Below are 19,461 nucleotides of genomic sequence, written 5' to 3' on the forward strand. Positions count from 1 at the left end.
CAACTAAATATGTCGGTCACTATGGTTACCTTGTAAGAGACCAAATACCGATCAGTGCTCATGAATAGAGAGAGAGGCGAGGTGCTCCTGAAATTAGTTTTGTCTCTATTTGTGACAAGGAGTTCGTTTGGAAAGTCGTCACAACGGTTTTCTCCTTCGACACCAATGATGAATAGAGTTGAAGGCATGAATTTATAACTCGACTATGAAGAAGATGGCAGTACTGTTCCAGAATTGGAAGAAGACTTTGTACAACTAGCAAACTTTTAGCTATCTTATTGTCGTGGTCGTGAATCTTTTTTATATATCGTACAGTGGTGTTTAAGACAAGAAGGGGGAACAACCTATGTGGATATTACATCTACAAATTTTTGATGGTACACGTCAATCAAACACCCACAGAGACCCTCAGAGTATGTTACATGTCTCTTTTTATTATCTCCTGAATTATACCGAATAACTTAGATAACTAATACCTTTTGCTCAGTTATCAACGTTCAACCCTCTCTTTAGTCGATCCAATAGACTAGCCACCTCTCCTTTCTTGGATCAACCCCACAAGCAGACTCTGTCTCGTAAAAATTTAGGGTCAACACATGTCCCTCAATTTTAGAATAAAATTGATTTTATTCTAAAGTTATCAATTATCCGAATCCAAATCATGACCGACAAGGACACATTGATTACTCCATTAACTATTCTGCTACTCTCTGCTTGCCGGTCTTAAAATCTAGGGATTTCCTCTAGTGTCATCAAACAAAATTTGAACCCTAGATGATCCACATACCTCGGCGTGATTCAATACCTCTTGAGCAAACCCAAAATTTGACGACTCCTCGATCCCGTGGCGTCAATCGACAACATCCTCGAGGTGATTTCTTCTTTTCGCCTCCTCTGATTTCCTTGTTCTTTCAATATTTTCTCACTTATTCTTAATCTTTAGAATCTCTAGAACTAGATCTTTATTCCCCTCGAAGATAACTAGCATATGATCTTTCTAGGCCCCATGGGCAATCCAGACCCAAGCAGGGTAATCATTGCAAAGACCAAGAGAATCCCTTCCAAGAACTCCTCCATGAACCCAAATCTTTGGGATAAGAAATCTTCTATAAGGAATTGGCCATCAATCATCCTGGGCTAGAGAAACTGGCTGATTAAAGTAGCAGCCCAGAAGAGAGTAGGTTGGGTGACTCGTAATTTGGATCACTGCATCTCTCTGTCCCTTTCTGACATCAAGAAGAATGAGCCCATGCTCAAGGTTGCCTGTTTTTCTGGTCCATCACTTATAATGCATTCTTCTTTAGCCAAGGCCCTATGTATCCTACTTTAGCTGATATCCATATGTTGACCGGTCTCAACATCACAGGACAAATCAATCCTTTCAACCTGTTAGTGAAGCCTTCTGAAAAACTAGAAAGTGTAAGATCTGGAGGCTGGTCTAACTATATCAACATTTTCAGAACTGACAATAAGACTGTAACTGTAAAGGAGCATACAACTTTTCTCAACATGTGGTTAGACAGGTATGTTTTCTGTGGGCAAGCATGTGCTCCAACATCTAATTATCACACCCTCACAGAGAAAATAGCAGCTAACTTTTTGAAGTTCCACTTGGCAAACTCCTCCTTGGAGCTTTGTACAATCTTTTGAACAAAGTCTCCCAATGTCTGATGAAGAATGAAGTTGTTCTAACAATTATAGGTCCCTGGTGGTTGCTGCAACCATGGCTCAACCTTCATCTCCACAAATTGGTGATTCCAGAGTTAACAAATCTTTCTTTCCTCTCTTTGGAATACCTAGACGAACAAGAAGACCAATTGCCTAGGGACAAAAAGTTTCGTTGATGCATGTCTTTTGGTGAAGGAGCATGGGCAATCACTATAAATGGATTGACTGCTTACTTCTTCAAGCTCTTCTACAGAGACTTCCCAAAGGTAGTACTAGATGGTTTGTATATTCAGACATCCTAGAATTTGAACTTCTAATATTCTTTAGGTTCCAAACCATTTATAGTGATGTTGAAGAACTGAAGATTCTAAGCCATCTGGTGAGACCAAGTTTGCTGCTAGTTGAGATTAGGCATGGTAGGGAAAAGCCTCCAACATCTTATGAATTCTACTTCCCCTCAATAGTAGCCAGACAAATAGGTTTTGGTCAGCTACCCCCAGTCTTATTCTTTGCTGATAAGCTAAAACCAAGGGAGGTAGTGACGACCTCATTAGAATTTGACAAATTCTTCAATTTGAGAAAGCTGCATTGCCAGAAGCCATCAGTGGATGGGATTGTATTCCCGTTACCTCTTCAGCCTACAATCACTAGTGGCAGGAGTGGAGCCAACACATATTTAGTGAAGCAACATCTGTTTACTGCTTCTTCCTAGATTCAGACTTCCAAGGAGATCCTGAGGTACACATTCGTATCTTTCTGAACTTTCAAATTTATACTTCATGATATACTTATATCATTATTTTTACAAGATCTTACCGCTCTAACTCCTCCACTAGTGAATTATGACACATGGTGTCCTAATCCAAGATTAGGCTAGGATGCACCTCCTTTGAAGGCCCTGTGTATCTTGTCTTGTGAATATGTAGGTGTTGTGGGTGTGTTGTATAACATGTATCTTATCTTGTGTTGAATATAAATGGGCTTTTAGCCCATAATTATATTTGATGATTAATTCAAGGGCCCATAATAAATGCTATAATGAAAACGGTTTAGTACCGTATTGATGATTGATCATGTGTTAACTCAACTTAAATAGGTGGCCTTTGATAGCTCCTATGGAGAAGTTGAGGAAGGGAAAAGGGGTGCCACACGCGCGCACGCCACCGCCGCTGAGCCATGCCGTGGCGTGGCGAGGCGTGTCGTGTCGTGTCTTGTCTTGTCGAGGTCGTGACGTGACACACGAGATCAAGTCAAGACGTAACCTGACATGGCACACGTGTGGTGAATAAGGAAAGGGAGGAAACCAGGGTAGATCTGACTGTTGTGCAATTAATGGCAATTAATTGCTAATTGATTAACTCGTTAATGGTAATTAATTGTGATTGATTGCCATTAACCAGACGTTTCCTCCTGATGCCTATATATTCCATACACGAGTCACCTTCCTTTCCTGCGAGACACAATCAGCAATCATTCATTCCAGTCGAATTGCTCTCTGTTCATCCCCGTCCCGAACCTCTGCGCGCACAGAGATCGGGAGAGCAGGCCTCCGGAACCCAACGCCTTGCATCGAGACACATGCTCGGGTGTGCGGGCAATCAAGTTTTTGGAGAGCGTCTTCCGCGACTGCTCACCGACGAGATCATCTTCTTCCACTCTGGCGGATCGAGATCGTCTTCTTCCTGGTGGACGTTCGGGACTGCGACTACTTTGTCTTCTTCCTGGTGGACGTTCGCGGAACTGCACTGTGAACATCTTCCAGCATCGACTAAGGTCCACTACTTCAGGCAACACACTAGGTCGACTAGTGTGAATGGAGCCGCCGGTGCCTTCGGTACTGGTTCCTCCTCAGGGTACAATCTTAAACGATTGTTTTTCGTTTTCAGTATGTCTGCTGTAGTTGCAGTAATATTTGCAATGTTTATCTCTAATCTGAGTAGTGATAAAATTGCACACGTGCACATATATGCCACCATAATATTATGTGTAATTTTCTGGATTCAATCAAATATTAAAATATCTAATTTTCTAACAATATTGTGAATGTGTAGGTGTTGATGAGTGTGTTGTGTTGGACAACTTGGGAATCTGTAGATAATTTTTTTATAGGCTAGTCAACCTCCCTAGCCATCTAGATCCTTTCACTTGTGCTTGCTCTAATTAAGCCTTGAAAAATAAAAGACTATCATCCACAAAACAGAGGTAGACCTCCGACGCTCGTTTGCACACTCTTAGAGTCTAGTGGTGGTAATAATATTGGCAATGTCTAGTACTACTCTACAACCTGATGAACACATGGTCCTCTAACTCCTCTTGCCCAACGCATGGAGGAGAGAGGGGGGAGGGTGCAAGCGCCCCCCAATTTCGTCTCCACTATCCTCTGCAAGACAAAAATGATCAAAATGCAGCCTAGTCCCCATATGGGCAACCTGCTGACCCGTCCAATACTACATGAACTTCATCATCACCGATTTGTAATCCAATTTTATCGTTGGGTTTTCTCGCTATTTTGTGAAAGTGGCCGGTGATTACCATGGTTATTGGCACCAGTTTGAAAATGGCGATGATGATACATCATAACTGTCAGCCCACCATACAATCCGGCAATGATATCTTCTCCTCATCACTGGCCTGGATTAGGCTTTGACGGTCATGATGATCTCTTCATCACCATCGACCGGGTACGCTCCAGCGGTGATGATATATCTAATCGATGGTCTAGTGTGCATATGATCTAACTATGATAAAGAGCACATCACTGTCATTCTGGCCTGTCAGGCTCATCTCGTCAGGGACTTTTTTATATTTTAACCTCTTTTTAAAAAATATTTTCATATTAATCCTCTCAAAAAATATAATACATTCCATATCTCTTTTGGTCGCGCCAATCCCGCAAGCGCGACCAAATAACATAGTCACGCCACATGCGTTGGTGCGACAAGATACGACACATTCGACGGCGTTTTTGACATAGAAAAGCTTGTCGCGCCACATGCGTTGGCGTGACAGTATAGTCTTATCGCGCCACCGGGAATGGCGTGACAAGACCAAACTTTTAAAAATCATAACTCTTTGATACTACGTCAGATGAAGATGATTTTTATATGAAAATTGTAGATCTCGATGAGATCTATAACTTTTTAGTTTTTAGCACTACTACAGAATGAGGCATTGGTCGATGCCCAAAATGGCCAAAAACCTCGGTCTTTTTGCGGCCTGGGGTTAAAGGCCCCTTTAACACCGGTTCTTAACACGAACTGGTGCTAAAGGGTCAGCCCAACGGCTACTGACAGGTGCTGTCGGGGCAGGGACCCGTTAGCACCGGTTCGTGTTACCAACCGATGCTAAAGGGTCCTCTTTAGCACCGGCCAGTGCCACGGGCCGAGGCAAAGCCTTTAGCACCGGTTTGGCACAAAAACCGGTGCAACCGGTGCTAAAGCTCCGGTTTATAGGCCCGCTTTCTCCTCCCCTCTGCCCATTTGAAACCGAGAGTACCATTGTTTTGTTCTTGGAGCTTCTTTTTCCTTGTTCTTCATTTGTTCTTTATCTCCGACGTCCATCGTTGATATTCTTCGACTTCGTCATCGTTTCTTCGTGCTTGGAGGTGACTAACTTTAGTATTTCTTGTCTTTTTCATGTTGTTTTTGGCTTGTGATGTTCCCATTATTTTTTAGCTCAAATCCACTTTGTTATTTTGAATCATTCACATGAATTAGTATCCATATATATATATATCATATTTCATGGTTGACCTAGTATTAATGTAGTTTGCAATAATGAATTATATTATCTTTTTATGATCTTAGAAACTAGGATAGTTCAAATTAATTGGCTTGTTAATATTACTTGATTTATTTTTATTACTACATAATGTCCATTTTATAATTTAGAAGATTTGTTGAAGTAACTAGAGAAATAAAGGATATTATTAGGTTCTTCTTTAATCATATATGTTTACTAGTAAATGTGGAATTTATAATTGTTTAAAAATTGAGTATGGATAGTAGATGGCAACCGTGACCGGGTCTTCGGTCTCTCAACGGGTTCAAAAGCGATACCGGCCGGAACTCCCTCTCATTACTTGTGGCAAGTGTGGGCAGAAGATTGTGATGGAGTACAAAGTGTCGAAAGATTGTGACCCTTTGTATATTCTACAAGTGTCTGGATCGTAATGTGAGTTATTTCCAGACATTTGCTTATATATGTGCTTATTTTTTTAAATGATATTAATTAAACTTTTGATTCTCTCTTTTAATTTCAGTGGGACGGTACCGACCGATGTACAAGTTGGTACTGGGAGGAAGAATACATTGAACACATTAAGAAATCTTTTGCACAGGTGGTTGAGGCTGAAGGTGGTGAGGCAATGAGCCGACGAAAGGAGTTCAATGATGTTGATCAAGCGAATGATCTATCTATTATAGTTGGGATCGGACGCGAACTAATTATGTTGCTTAAGTGCATTTTAGTTTTGGTTTTTTTAGTGCTAGTTGCGATTGTATTTGTTGTAGCCAAGCTTTCTTGAATTAATCAACTATGTATCTTAGACATGTTGTGTAATAAGATGAGAAACTATATGTGTGCATGGATTTCATAATATATATGTTATATTTAATGCAGATGGTAACACGTAATTGGATGTATAATGCCGATCGGCGCTCCGAAGAGTTCATTAATGGCGTGCACTATTTCTTAAGTGTGGCCGAGACAAATAAGAGGGATGGTTTCATGTGCTGTCCATGTGTCGTGAGCAAGAATTTGATGGAATATTCTAACTCAAGAACTCTTCATTCGCACTTATTAAAGTCTGGTTTCGTACCAAACTATATTTGTTGGACCAAGTATGGAGAAAGCGGGATTATAATGGATGAAGGTGAAGAAGAAGAAGATGAATTGGACCATGCCAATATTATTGCTCAGTACGGTGGCTTCAATGATGTTGCAATGGGGGGAGATAATGAAGAAGAGGTAGCGGCAGTCCGTGATGCACAAAGAGAATGTGAAAGTGATAAAGAGAAAGCTAAGTTCGAGCGCATGCTAGAGGACCACAGGAAATCGCTATATCCGACCGCTGAAGAGGGGCAAAAAAAAGCTGGGTACCACACTGGAATTGCTGCAATGGAAGGCAAAGAATGGTACATCTGACAAGGCATTTAGGCAGTTATTGAAGATCATAAAAAAGATGCTTCCAAAAAGCAACGAATTGCCCACCACTACGTATGAAGCAAAACAGGTTGTCTGCCCTTTGGGATTAGAAATCCAGAAGATACACACATGTCCTAATGACTGCATCCTCTACTGTGGGGAGGAATATGAGAATTTGGATACATGTCCAGTATGTAAGGGATCACGGTATAAGATTAGACGAGATGATCCTGACAATGTTGAGGGTGAAGAACGTCATAGGAAGAAAATTCCTGCCAAGGTTATGTGGTATGCTCCTATAATACCACGATTAAAACGTTTGTTCAGAAATAAGGACAATGCAAAGTTGTTGCGGTGGCATAAAGAAGACCGTAAGATAGAAAATATGCTGAGACACCCTGCCGATGGATCCCAGTGGAGAGCGATAGACTGAGAATTCTCAGATTTTGTAGATGATGCTAGAAACTTGCGGTTCGCCTTAAGTACAGATGGTATGAATCCTTTCGGTGAGCAGTTACTCTATGTATCTACAACCTTCCTCCATGGCTATGCATGAAGCGGAAGTTTATTATGATGCCGGTGCTTATCCAAGGACCGAAGCAACCTGGCAATGACATAGATGTCTACCTGAGGCCATTAGTTGAGGAACTTCAACTTTTATGGAGCAAACCAAGAGTTCGCATGTGGGATTAGTACAAACAAGAGCACTTTGACCTGCGAGCATTGCTGTTTGTAACAATCAATGATTGGCCAGCTCTGAGTAATCTTTCAGGCCAGTCAAACAAGGGATATAATGCATGCACACATTGTTATGAAGACCTTGACTGTGTACTTTTGAAAAAATGTCGAAAGGTCGTGTACCTTGGCCACCGTTGGTTTCTTCCTGTGAACCACCCAGTACGAAAGAAAGGCAAGGCAGACCACCGGACCAAACCTCTCAATCGAACCGGAGATGATGTACTCGAAATGGTCAAGGATATAAAAGTGGTATTTGGAAAGGGACGAGGCAGCGAATCTATTCCCAAGGATGCTAAGGGACACGTACCCATGTGGAAGAAGAAATCCATATTTTGGGAGCTACCTTACTGGAATGTCCTAGAGGTCCGCAATGCGATCGACGTGATGCATCTGACAAAGAATCTTTGTGTGAACTTGCTCAGATTCATGGGTGTCTACAGGAAGTCTAAGGATTCTCTTGAAACACGACAAGACTTGCAGCGCATGAAAGAACGAGACAACCTGCATCCAGAAAAGACAGATGATGGACGTCATTACTTAAGCCCTGCTAGCTACACTCTGAGCAAAGAAGAGAAGGAAAGCATGTTTGAATGTCTTAGTAGCATCAAGGTCCCATCTGGATTCTCCTCCAATATCAAGGGAATAATTAATGTGCCAGAGAAGAAATTCCTGAACTTGAAGTCCCATGACTGTCACGTTCTAATGACGCAATTGCTGCCGGTGGTTTTAAGAGGAATTTTACCTCCACACGTACGTCTAGCCACCGTAAAGCTATGTGCATTCCTCAATGCAATTTCTCAGAAGGCAATCAATCCAGAGCAACTAGCTACTCTGCAGAATGATGTCGTTCAATGTCTCATCAGCTTTGAGTTGGTGTTCCCTCCATCCTTCTTCGATATCATGACACACCTCCTAGTTCATCTGATCAAAGAGATTCGTATTCTCGGTCCTGTGTTCCTACACAACATGTTCCCCTTCGAGAAATTCATGGGTGTCCTAAAGAAATATGTCCATAGTCGTTCCCGGCCAGAAGGAAGCATTGCCAAGGGCTACGGAATAGAGGAGGTCATAGAGTTCTGTGTTGACTTTATTCCAGACCTTGACCCAATTGGCATTCCTGAATCTCGACACGAGGGCAGACTCAGCGGAAAGGGAACACTTAGGAAGAAAACATATATTGGTACGGGAGACGATTACTTCAATAAAGCACACTACACAGTTCTCCAGAACTCCTCATTGGTGGAACCATATGTTCAGGTACACAAAGATTTCCTACTATCCCAGTGGCCCGGGAAGAATGAAGCTTGGATAATGCATCACAAAGATTTCCATTTGGATAATTTTTAGCCAATCCTAATCACATTTCTATAAAATCCAAGATGGGTTTTGGTCAAACTTGGTCAAATGACAAACTAAATTACTTAAAATGAAAACATTTTGAACACCAAGTTGTTAGATATCACCAAGATCTAAACTTTCTATATACATAATTTTTCCATTTGAGAAAGTTTAAGTTAACAATACCCACCAAATCTTGAATTTCACACAAACTATATGAAACTATATGTGTCAATTGTGGATTTACAACTACACCTTCCCAAAACTTTGTCAAATGCAAAAATGGTCTATATATGAAATGTAGATTTTGATGAGTGGAACAATATTGGTACTCATGACTTTTCCATTCGAGACCATCTAGGGTTCCGAAACCGCTGCGTGGCTATGAATTCTTTGAAAATTTAAAATTCAGTGGTTCAAACTTTTCCAAATGAAAAGTTGACCATTAGAAAAAATGTAGAACTTGTTGAGTGTAACAAACTTTGTATTCATGAATTTTCCATTTGGGACAATCTAGGGTTCGGTCAAAGGGTGTTTTTGTAACAACCAATGCTTTGACTTTGGTCAAACTTGATCAAATGGCCCATTTGATGACTTCAAATGAAAAAATTTTGAATACAAAGTTGTTAGAGATCATCAAGATCTACATTTTATATATTTTCCATTTTTCCATTTGGATAATTAATGCATCTTACATTAGGTTTTAGACTTACTTGGTTATTAATTTAGTATTTTTGTTTCTATATCTACGTGTAGCCTTCTGGATCGACCTCTATGGGGAGAAGCGTACCTCCATGAGGGACAAAGAAGTCATTGGAGGGCTGCTATGTAATCTCTGAGTTTGAGATAGCCACACGCAGACCACTTGGTGAACATGCAAATAAATATGTTAGTCACTGTGGATATCTTGTGAGAGATCAAATACCGATCAGTGCTCATGAATGGAGAGAGAAGCGAGGTGCTCCTGAGATCAGTTTTGTCTCTGATCATGACAAGGAGTTAGTTTGGAAAGCTGTCATAGACGTTTTCACCTTCGACACCAACGATGAAGAGTTGAAGGTGCGAATTTATGACTGGACTATGAAGAAGATGGCGGTACTGTTCCAGAATTGGAAGAAATCTTTGTACAATAAATTTGTCAAGAAAAACAAGACTCCAAATTTCAACCTCAAGCAATATGTAAAGCTGAGGGCCTTCTGGGATGACTTCGTGCAGTACAAAACATGAGAAGAGGACGAGGAATGAGCCATTAGAAACAAAGAGAATGCAAGTAAAAAGACATACCACCATCATATGGGATCAGGTGGTTATAAGAGTGTTGTTCCCAGGTGGGACCGAATGGAACAGGAGATGCTTGCTAGGGGGTCACACCCGAGACAATAGCAAAGAATTGGAGCGAGCGCTCCAAGCATTGGTTCTACGGTCATGGGGGAAGCGTGGACCCAGACACCGGGGCGCTAGTTTGGGGCCAAGAAATCTCTAGAGCAGCAGAGAGACTAGTCCGTGCATGAGAGGCGGTTCAGTCTGGTGAGTTCAGGCCTAATAGGGAGAAGGATGAACTCACCTATGCGCTTGAAAATCCTGAGCACGGTGGGCGTACGAGAGGCTATGGGGCAGTTCCGTGGCTGCAATCATTCCAAGCTGATCAAGATACCTACAGAAGCCGCTTGAGAAAGAAGGATGAGGAGGCAGAGCGGATCCACCGGCTGGAAGCTTTTGTTCTGCAGTCAGAAGAGCGCGAGAAAGCTCGTGAAGAATGGATGCAGGCGGAGATTCAAAGGCAAGTGCAAGCAGCACTTAGTCAAATGACAAAAGGGCAAGGTACATCATAGCCTGAGGTCAATGTTAGCCCCTCAGGCCAGTTGAAAAGCAGCTGCGCATCCACGGAAGTACCAACCATTCAGGATGACACAAAGCTACACTTCCCCGTGGATGATGTCACAGAGGATTTTACTACCTGTGAGCTACATGTACCAGATGGGAATGCAACAAAAAAGGTGGCTATCGCTGTTGTCAACCCTATCGACCGAACGAGAACTCCAAGAATCCATAATCGACGAGTACCTGGTGGATATGCTAGCATCTTGGTTGATAGGGTTGAGAAAGGTTGTGGCAATGTGCTTCTAGAAATAGAAGGGGGAGACGGAGAGAAGACCTTAGGTGAAGCTGAGAAGACGTTTATTTGTTGGCGCAAGCGCTTCATAATTATTCCTCACCATAAGTTTGTGCGTGATATTACTTCTTATATTATTTATTATGTATTGAATTTCAAAAATGTTTGCTCACAAAACTTGTAATTGTTTTCTATGCAGGGACTCCTCCAACCTAATTCCAGTTCTCTCCCCAGCGCATCATAGTGCTGCGGGCGGTGACAATGCTGGATCTCCTCCAACACCTGCGGCGGCCACACCGACCCCACCACCGCCTCCTCCACGGTCTCCATCTCCTCCACCGAGGTCTCCGACTCCTCCACCGCGTTCTCCAACACCAAAAAGATCGGCCCCACCACCTCCACTACCTGCACTGCCCTCTCCAAAGAGTACACGGTCGGTCCCCTCGCCTCCAAAGCGAGGTAGTCAGAAGCGGTCCGTCCAAGAACGACTGAAGTCATCGGTCCCACCTCCAAAGAAGGCTGCCTCAGCAAAGAGAGCTAAGACACTAGAAAAATTACCTTATGAAAAGAGTGAAGAGGAGGTAATTGCTGCATCCAAAGCTGAGGTGAAACAATTTTTTGATAAATTGAAGGAGGATAGAAAAAAGCGGCTAAACCCAGAAAAGTCATACTTTTATGTAAAGCCATCGGAACTGAGGAAGAAGGTGGCGGACCAGCAAAAGAAGCAACGAGAAGCTCAGAAAAAGCCAGCAATTTTGGACTATGAGCGGTCTCTGGTCAAGTCTTCACAGCCTAGAAAGAGAGTAGGAAAGGGGGTCCCACAGCTCGGAGAAGTATCAAAACTAGTGCCCCCTTTGATTGTGCCAAATCAATACGGCTCAAATGAAGACTTCATGCCAAAGAAATCCTTAGCGTTGTCTGAGCTAGACTCACTTGAGCGTTACTTTGGACAGAGCGGTTTAAATATGGAAGAAATTGCCGCCATTATTGGATGCCAAACATTTGAAAAAGCTGAGGTAGTTGATCAATGGAGGGTAAGATATGAACCGGGCAGGAGTCTATTCGACCCTCAGCGTTTACATGAGCTCGGCACACAAATGTTTGCAATAAACAAATGGTGCATTGAGGCGTCTAAAAGGGGAGAGAATTGGATTTCTATTCGTATTAGACAACATCACTACTTCCGTGGAGATGACCTCATATACGTGTAGTTCGAAGAATTGCACCAATTATGTCACCTCGACGCTCTCGACAAATCTCTTGTCAGCTGCTTTTGTCTGTAAGTATTTTTTCTTTTTATTATACTTCTAACTTCTTTAATTACATGTATATAATACTTACACACTTAGGATTTGTATGTATATATGCAGGCACCAAATGAGAGAGCTCAGAATCAGAAATGACAATAGTATTGGGTTCGTTGACCCTTATATTGTTTTCAAGGCTCCGCAGGCAGTGTGGACAGCAGCTCATGAGATAGAAGTCTGCACCAATCTTATGAGGTTCTTTGTGAACCAAAAAGAAAAACAAAAAATACTCTTCCCCTTCAACTTCAAGTGAGTTATATATGTGTATGTAAACAGCTTTCACTGGATACTCATGGTCATTGAAATTCCCAAGAACCGGTTGATAATCTTTGACTCAATGAGAAAACCACAAGAAAATTATCAACAAATGGTAAACAATATTCAAAGGTACGTAATGTCGATCTCAGCTAGAATAATATCATAATATGACTCTGTAATTATTAGTTCACGATCCACAATGGCAGTGTATAGGGTTTAGAAAATATTTATTGACCGTGAACATTTCAGTGGATGTAAAGCGCCGCTTAACATAATTCATCCACAAGTAAATTTTACTAGCTAGCAAACTTTCGTCAACTTTTAGCCTTCTTATTGTCGTGGTCGTGAATATTATATATATATATCATACAGTGGTGTTTTAGACAAGAAGGGGGAAACAATCTATGTGCATATTACGTGTGCAAATTCATGATGACACAAGTCAATCAAACACCCATAGAGACGCTCAGAGTACGTTACATGTCTCTTTTTATTATCTCCTAAATTATATTGAATAATTTAGATAACTAATACCTTTTTTATTTATTTCAAATTAAAGACGGGATGGTTGAGGGAAAAGGTCATACAAAAAGACCGAATCAAAGCTATCCAAGAGACGATAGCAGCATTTCTCCGCGAGCAAGTGATCAATCCAAACGGCGAGTTTCACTTCAACGGCAATGAAACTCTTATTCCAAACAACGATGATCATTTGTATCGTTTGTAGACATTGAGATGTATATATGTGTTACGAATTTTGTACATACAAAACTATATATATATATATAAAGCTTTTTACATATCTATTTAATTTTTGATGTGGCCTATTCATTTTATTATAGGCAAAGCTTAATTATTAAGGTAAGCCTATAATTTTCATTTATATATGCTTAATATGCATGTAATATAAATATATTATTGTATCAGCAAAAAACATGTATTGAAAAACCTATTATTATTATATAAAAACAATAAACAGAACCGAAGAAGTGAACCAAAAAAAAAGAAACCCTTTAACACCGGTTGGTAATACCAACCAGTGTTAAAGGGTCCTGCAACGTGGCAGCCCTGGCAGGATCCTTTAACACCGGTTGGTATTACCAACCGGTGTTAAAGGGGGGCTTTAGCCCCGGTTCCCCGAACCGGGACTAAAGGGTGGGCCTTTAGTCCCGGATGGGCAACACCGGCTCGAGAACCGGGGCAACAGGCCCTTCCTGACCGGTGCTAATGCCCGAACGTGTGGTAGTGTACTTTTTTCATTTGACGATGTTAAGTTGCTCAAAAAATTATATAAAAGTTCAGCACCATAATAATCATGTACTTCTGCTTATCGTATTACAGCCATCGTAGGTGATCCTTCGGGCCCCACGGTGGGCGCCAATGTTGGAAAAATGCGTGCTGCACTCCCCTGCAACACAGTGAAACAAGAACCTTCTCACTCGATGCCGCGAGAGGCTGAACAGCAGTGGACAGTGGGCTCGATAGTAGGTGAAAACTATGAATGCTCTCTCTCTTTTTAATGATGGAATCACACCCCTTATATAGGACTTGGAAACCAACCTAAAACAATTACAGAAATGCCTCGTGACGGTTGGGGAATATTCCAGCATATTCTCACATCACAGTCTACTGACCCTAAGCCGTTCACGTAATTTCACACTTTGAACCCTACGTGTGTCCCCTGTCTAGGGCTTCAGCTGGTCAGAGGCTTGGATCCTCTGCTCGACCACCGATCCTTCGACGTTTCCTTGTCGGAGGTTCCTCAGCCTGGCCGCGCCGGAGGTTCCTTGGCCCGGCCACTCCGGAGGCTCCTTATCCCGCTCGGCCACCGATCCTTCGACGCTTCTCCATCGGAGGTTCCTCAGCCTGGATGAGTCGAAGGTTCCTCAGCCCGGTTACTCTGGTGGTTCTTCAGCCCGCTCGGCTGCCGGTCCATCGACACTTCCGCGTCGGAGGTTCCTCCCCTCCGCCGCGTCCCTCGCCATCCTCGGACTTGGGAGGGTCAGAGGTTCCTCCTTTCTCTCCTTGTGGGCCTCCGCCGGTGCCTCAGTCCCTGCATACACTCAGCACGACAAGACGGGTCGTCATCGTTAGTCTTTCTCAGGATCCTCCGCACGTATTCACACGGAGGTTCTCTGGGTGAAGGATATCCTTCGACGCTACCAGGGGGAAGGATGCGGCCATTCCCCAACAGTTCCCCCCTTTTTAGGCTAATGGCACTCCTGCGGTCCATGTGCTCAAAAACATGTCACGCTGCGGAGGTTGCGAGCATGGTCGCTGCCTTCCCCCCTGGTGCGCAGGATGTGTTTGTTAGCGGTGTCAGAAAAATGTTTCTTGTACTTAGCCATAAATTGTCTTTGTGTATTTAGGTTATCAGGATCCTCCGATCGTTGTCTGTTGTTTTGATAATTTGCTATCCTTCGCATATTAGATTGCGGAGGATAGCGAGGTGTGTGATATTTGCGTGGCTAGCCGTTGGAGTTAGCCGTTAGAGTTTGGGAATTGCAACGGTCGCGCAGAGTCCTTCACTCATAGCCGTTGGGCGCGGGGAATCACAACGGTCGCGCGGCCGCAGGCCCCCATTATAAGAGGTGATGCTGGGGTGCTCTTGGCTCTCACCCTTGCCGTTTGCTACCTGCCTAAGTTCCTTCGCCATATTTCTATTGCTCTTTAAGCTGCTAGCGTGAGTTGTTGTTGGGTTTAGTTCCTAAGTGATTGTGGAGGTGCTAAGGTTGCTCATCTTCCTTCGTCCCGTCCTTCGAGGTCAGATTTTTCTGGTCCTTTGTGTAATTTTCTTAGTGTGAGATCCTGAGGTTGGTTGCGGAGGTTTGAGGATTGGATGCTTGAGGTGGCCGCAGCTCAAGATCTGGAGGAAACGTTATCTGATGTTGAAGCTTCGGTTGGGGATCTTATCAGTGCCAAGGAGTTTGAATCAATGGCTTCAATTATGTTTGAGTTTGGGGAGTCTACCGTCAAGCTGGAGGATATTGCTGACATGGTCGAGGTTATTTTCTTCAAGGAAGGTCGCGCGAAGGCTCCTCCTGCTGGCCAAACAGTTCCCGCACCTGAGGAGGAGTATGCGGTGGTTTTCAGTGATTTTTTCACCTGCGGACTCCGGATGCCTCCATATCATTTCCTTCGCGAAGTGATGGAGACTTTCAACGTGGAGCTGCAACATTTCAGCCCCAATGGGATTCTGACCCTTAGCAAGTTGGTGTGGGCTTGCGAATCCTACGGAGCTGTGCCCCACATTGATACATTCTGCTCCAACTTCGAACTCCAGCGCTAGCCTAAGAAGGTCAAGGATGCCAAAGGACTGGAGTGCATTGTGCAGTTCGGAAGCTGCGCGTTCATGCCGTGCCAAACGATGCCTGGAGCAAGGTGCGAGATCTCCTTTTGCCAAAAGGGCAAGTGGGAGAAGGATTGGATGAAAGCTTGGTTCTATGTGAGGACCTCCGCTGCGTCAAAGACTCTGGATGATGGTCGGGTTGACAAGCTTTACCCGTACGCATCAAAGATGAAGGAGCTGAAGCCATTTTCCAAGGTTGATCCTTCGTCGCCGATGTCGGAGGAACGCCGGGCTTGCGACAAGGCCTTTGCACTGGCCTGCCGATATTCCAGAGGTCGTGACTTGGTTGAGGAGATGGTCGCTGCTGTCTACTGGCCCCTTGGCCACAGGACTGCTGAGTTTACAATTGGAATGGTACAAGTGCCCGTGTTTGGTCCTCCGGAGGGGTTACCGTTTCCCCGGTTCCGCGCGGGTTTGACGGAGGGTGAGACGAAGGAGTCCTTTCTCGACCGCGTGGAGGTTTCCGCCCGGAGGATCGTTGGAAAAATTTTGGAGAAGGAGTATCTCCAGCGGAAATCAGCGCTGGGGACAATGCCGCGTTTCAATCGCATTTTTGAAGAGTTGGAGATCGAATACGATGACTACGTCATTCCTCCAGACGTGCTGCTTGGCTTGGAGAAGAAGAAGGATTCTTCCAAGGCTGTTGCTGCGGCCGAGTCGAGGAAGAGGAAGGGTGGTGGTGTTGTGAAAGCACTAGCGAAGAAGCGCAAGGCGGAGGTTATTTTGGAGGCTCCGGTGGGGTCTTCTTCCGCCCCATCCTTCGCGGCCGAGTCTAACTCGGTGGAATCTGTCCCTGTGGAGCTTGTGAAGGCTGCGCCTGCTGCTGAGGGCCAGGTCTCCCGTGCGGTCTCTTCGGTGCGTGCGCCTTTTGTGTCGCTTCTTGGGGAGGAGTCCTCCGACGCGGAGGCCCCTAGGGCAAGTCCTACGCGGGAGGCGAGTCCTGCGTGGGAGGTATCTGCTGGAGGAGGATCTCCACCGAAGGAGAGGCAGGGGGAGTCCACCGACAAAGCTGAGTCTGCTTCTGTCCGGAGGATCAAGAGAGCCGATGATCCCCCGCAGCCATCTGGCGGTGGGATAAATTCGCTGTATATGGGTAAGACTTTTTCCTTTGTCTGGTTGTGATTCTCATGTATGCCTTGATTGATTGAGTCTTATGTTTTTTGTATATATTCTTTAGAGGATGCGATTCCGGGGCTGGCTAGCGCGGAGGAGCTTGCTAAGGGGGCCAGCATTGCACAGGAAGGTCTTGTCGTTCCTCCGCACCGCATTCCTGCGCCATCTGCGCTGGCCAGTAGGCCTTCGCCTGCTAATATTACTGGTCCTGGTGAGTTTTGAAGATTTCATTTTTGTATTCTTAATTGAGTTGCTTGTATTTTGTTTGTGTTGACAGTTCCTTTATTGTGCGCAGGAGCCTCTGATCCTTCGATCACAGGTTGGGCTGATACTTTGCATGAAGTTCATGCACTTGTCGGAGGTTCGTTTTTGGTCCTCCTTCCATTATGTTTTTAGTTTTGACGTGCTTTTCTTACTTTCCTTTGCTTTTCAGATCGTTTTTGGCAAAAGCTTCGTGACATGGATTATGCGACGCTGCTACACGTTCAGTTTGAGCATCATAGTCTTGTGAGTGTTGAATTTGTTATTCCTTCATAATTTTTGTTCAGAGGTCTGATGTATGTTGTTTTGGCTAGGGCCATCACATGGCTGCCGCCTTGGAGGAGCGATGCTCCCGAGAGGTTATTTGCCGTGATGAGGCTATTGACGCTTTGAAGAAAGAGAATGAGACCTTGGAAACTGAGAAGGTCCGGCTGTCGGAGGAAGTCCGGGTCTTTTCTTCGGCCAGACAAGAGCTTGAGGCGCTAAGGAAGGAGAGGGACGAGCTCAAAGCTGGGTCGGAGGTTCTTAGGAAGGGGAAGGAAGAAGCTAAAGCTTTGGCCACTGTCCTTCACGAGAGCACTTCTCAGCTTGAAAGGGCGAAGGACCTGGCTGTGCAGCGTGCCGAGAAGGCCGAGGACGTTGCTGACCGCCTGCGCAAGGAGCTTGACGCTGAGCGGACGTCCGCAGCTGTGGTGCAGACTCGCCTGCAGAAGGCGGAGGAGGATGCTGTTGATATTTGGTAACGCAATTAGAAAATGATCCGCAAGCACACGGATATCGGTGAGCATTTCACCCAGGAGGTTATCCAGAGTTATCGTATTTATATTTTTACCACTGGGAGAAAGGGTGCATCTGACTAACCAAATCTATTGCTACTATCCCTTTAGGCTACAAAGAATGTTTCTCGATGTGAGTGATGTATAGAGAAGACTGCAACCGTAGTCTCGTTCTAACCTTGGTAAGGATGATCTACTGTTCTATTGGGGAGGCTCACGGAATCTAGACAACACAAAGGATGTTCGACCCGCACCTATAAACCTACCCGTCCTGCTAACAAGATATGGGATACAAAGGTAACTCAGAAATGTCACGTTCCTCGCTACTACCACGGTCCAGCTAATCAGGGGATATCTATGAGTACCCTAGCCTAAACACCACGTTTACGCTAGCAAGTGATTACTCTAATACTCAACCGGAAGAGGATTAAAGTAAACTCATAGACCAAAGAACAATAAAACAAGAACTTACTAGAATTAGAAGTCGAATTACTGAAGAATCTTAGAAGCAAGCCTCGGGTTAGGAGACTTGATCCCGTAGGTACAACTCGGAGTAGACACCGACAGGCCGGCCTTCCTCCGATCCACACCTCCACTCTATCTCTCTCAATCTAGTAGAAACTAGAAGATCTATTTCTACCTTACATTGGTTGCTAAGCCTAAAAACAAATATTATTTAGAGAAGAGGTTTTCCTTCGAGGGCACCCCTCAATCTCTTTGATAATTTCTTCTCTTCTCCAGGGGCCAGGGCGTCTCCTTATATAGTCCTCCTCTACTATGCGTTTTTGGGTCGGTAGGCGAGGTGGTACTATGTTTTCCTTGATCCAATAGGTCGGTGGAACATCCCGTGCGAAGAGAGTCCCGATTGCAATCCATCAGGGGGCGGGCGCCCAGGTCACCAGGGCGGGCGCCCTGGGCCTGGCCCCTTTCGGCCTCCGCTTCCTTCCCATGGCTTCTGGAGTCTTCTAGATGGTAGAAAATTGCGCGGTGCGTTGATATCTCTATGTAATCCTGACATGTGGGCCTTTCTTCCTTATTTCCTGATAACCCCCTGCAGAAATAGACAAACACCAAAACTCGTGGAATTCTATCAAATAAAACCCTAAGTCTAGATGTTGGTTGCATTTGGATCCTTTTCTTTATTTATTTGATGATTATATTTGGTACTTAAGGACCGTCAACAACTCCCCCAAGCTTACCTCTTGCTCGTCCCTGTGCAAGGATGAACTCAAGAGTTTCTGCAGTGGTTTCATGCCTTAAAGGTACACACGCATTCAAGCAAGATCTCATCTCTGAGTTAGAATAAACTGTTAAGACTTAAAACTTTACTCATTTTACCTTTCACCATGGGGCTTGTAACCGTCACTTGTGTCTTGAGGAGTTAAAAGATAGAAC

The sequence above is a fragment of the Sorghum bicolor genome, chromosome 2 (genome assembly GCF_000003195.3).
Source record: "Sorghum bicolor cultivar BTx623 chromosome 2, Sorghum_bicolor_NCBIv3, whole genome shotgun sequence".
Taxonomy (NCBI): Eukaryota; Viridiplantae; Streptophyta; class Magnoliopsida; order Poales; family Poaceae; genus Sorghum; species Sorghum bicolor.